At 43.8% G+C, this 2,674-nt stretch overlaps 1 non-coding gene across 1 annotated transcript; it reads left to right on the top strand.

Moving 5' to 3' along the window:
* The first annotated feature begins 1,494 nt into the window (after positions 1-1,494).
* On the top strand, positions 1,495-1,580 carry trnak-uuu (transfer RNA lysine (anticodon UUU)). The gene is given in 2 exon segments: positions 1,495-1,531; positions 1,545-1,580. It is a non-coding gene; the product is annotated as a tRNA-Lys (tRNA).
* The last annotated feature ends 1,094 nt before the right edge of the window (positions 1,581-2,674 follow it).

Raw genomic sequence — 2,674 nt, 5'->3', positions numbered from 1 at the left:
TAACATCAGTGATGGGGAAAGTTTTGGAAATGATAATCTGGGACAGAATTAACAGTCACTTGGACGACTGTGGATTGATTAGGGAATGCCAGCACTGATTTGTTAAAGGCAAATCGTATTTAACCAGCTTGATAGAGTTGTTTGATGAGGTAACAGAGAGGGTAGATGAGGTCAATGCAGTTGACGTGGTGTACATGGACTTTCAAAAAGCGTTTGATAAAGTGCTTCAATATTTTTGATAACCGATACTAAATCGGTTTGTCCTGTACTGTACATTACTTTTTAAATATTACAGATAAGCAGAGCACTTGAGCTGTCACAGCTGTGACTTTGACTTTTCTCCCTCTCCTCTGGATCTCCCCGACAACTGCCACTAACCACAATCTTCTGTCACAATTCTCCATCAGAAAGTTCCGAGCCTCGGTTTTCAAATGAAATAACGCCCATCTCTTCAATCAACGACAGCCCAGAGAGAGTTTCTTCGTTTCAGCTCCCAATTTCCCCAATTCCTCAAAGTAGCATGAAAATAATTGTCCTTAAGTTAATAATAATAACAATATCATTAAAAGTTCTTATGGTCTGGGGTTTTGTTTCAGATGCCACTGCTTTTAACGGTCACTGCGGATGTTTAACGAATCGCCTCTTGGTTGGAGGCTTCTGTGTGGGAAAGATCAGGAAGCGATAATTGAGAGACCGAGGATGAAGCTGTTTGATGGGAGCACTGGTGACACAGACCGTGCGCGGCTCCAGTGGCGCAATCGGTCCCCGCGCGTTATTTCTACAATAATTATACGCTCGAGAAATGCTGGGGTTGTGAGCTCCAGCGCCGTCGAAGGTAGTTGAAACTTCTCAACATTTTGACTGGAGTTCAATGTAAAACCGGTTCCATAACTCATCGACTTCTTGATGTCCCCATGTGGGCACTGAGGCTCCTCTGGCCGACCGTCTTGCAATAGCAGGTGAGAGTTTATTTGTTAAAAGGAGGGAGAGGGGGCAATTGGCGACAACTGAAATGGTAAAGCGGCCGGCATGACATCTTCAAATCGAAAGAACCAAAAACACAATTCTTCTTTCCGTGAAGCAGGTTTTCATCGGTTTGAAGTGTCGTGTCGGGAAAATTCGGGAGGTAAGTCTGCTGCCTGGTGTCACGGTGTGACGGTTGAAATTATTCAGCTTTCAATTATTGATCGGCTGAAAGGTCGAGAGGCCTTTTCCAGTTCCCGTGTGGAACAAGTTTAGCTTTGGAGCCATTGGGTAAAGTGTTGTTTTTAATTGCTGCTAACGAATGACAAGACATTTTGTACAAACAAGAAGAATTGCAAAATCACGAGTTCGCTGTCCATGTTTCTTACATCATGTTCAACAGAAACAAGGATTCTCCTCAACACGTTGCTGAAAATTGTTTCAAAGGGACACTCTCCCGAATTCGACATCGACAGGGATAATTCAGAGTCCTACCATGAATCTGTATGATGGAAGCTAATCCAACAGCGAGCCTGGATAGCTCAGTCGGTAGAGCATCAGACTTTTAAGAACGGGTTGTGATCTGAGGGTCCAGGGTTCAAGTCCCTGTTCAGGCGAAAACTTTTAAAATAGCTGGCAAGTTCTGCTTTTCCAGCGGACCAAAATCAGCGAAAGGAGCAAGAGTTGGCCATTCAGTCCCTCGATCCGACTTCGCCAATTTGATAAGGTCATCGCTGATTTTCGACCTCAACTCCACTTTCCTGACCTGTCCCCATATCCTTTGAGTTCCTTCGTGTCCAGCATTCTATCCATCTCAGTTTTGAATCGATTCAATGGCTCAGCATCCACAGCCCTCTGGGGTCGAGAATTCCAATAGTTCACAACCTTCTCAGTGAAGAAATTATTCCTCATCTCTGTACTGAATGGCCGGCCCCTTATCTTGAGATTATCATCATTAGCTCTAGACTCTCCAGCAAGGGGAAACAGCATCCCAGCATCTACCCTGTCAAGCCCTCTAAGAATTTTATATGTTTCAATGAGATCACCTGATTATTGAAAACTGCAGAGAATATAGGCCCATTCTACTCAATCTCTCCTCACAAGACAACCCTCTCATCCCAGGAATCAATCGAGTGAACCTTTGTTGCATCCACTCGAAGGCAAGTGTATCGTTCCGCAGGTAAGGAGATCAAAACTGTACACAGTACTCCAGATGTGGTCTTACCAAATCCTATATAATTACAGCAAGGCTTCCTTATCTTTGTACTACAACCACCTCGCAATAAAGGGCAACATACCATTTGCTTTTCTAATTGCTTGCTGCATCTGCATGTTAACTTTCTGTGATCCGTGTGCAAGAGCACACAAATCCCTCTGAATACCAACATTTCGCAGTCTCTCACCTTTGAAAAGATATTCTGCTTTTCAATTCTTCCTACCAAAGTGAATAATCTCACATTTCCCCACGTTATAATTCATCTGCCAACTTCTCGCCCACTCACTTAACCTGTCTGTATCACTTTGCATCCTCTTTGCGTCCTCCTCACAGCTTACTTTCCCACCTAGTTTTGTATCGTCAGCAAACTTGGATACATTACACTCGGTCCCCTCATCTAAGTCATTAATATCGATTGTAAATATCTGAGGCCCAAGCACTGATATTCACGGCACCCCACTAGTTACAACCTGCCAACCCGAAAATGACCTGTTT

Source organism: Heptranchias perlo, chromosome 20, assembly GCF_035084215.1.
Source record: "Heptranchias perlo isolate sHepPer1 chromosome 20, sHepPer1.hap1, whole genome shotgun sequence".
Lineage (NCBI taxonomy): Eukaryota > Metazoa > Chordata > Chondrichthyes > Hexanchiformes > Hexanchidae > Heptranchias > Heptranchias perlo.
Note: the sequence above shows the minus strand (reverse complement) of the source record. Positions and strands in the feature narration are given on the sequence as shown.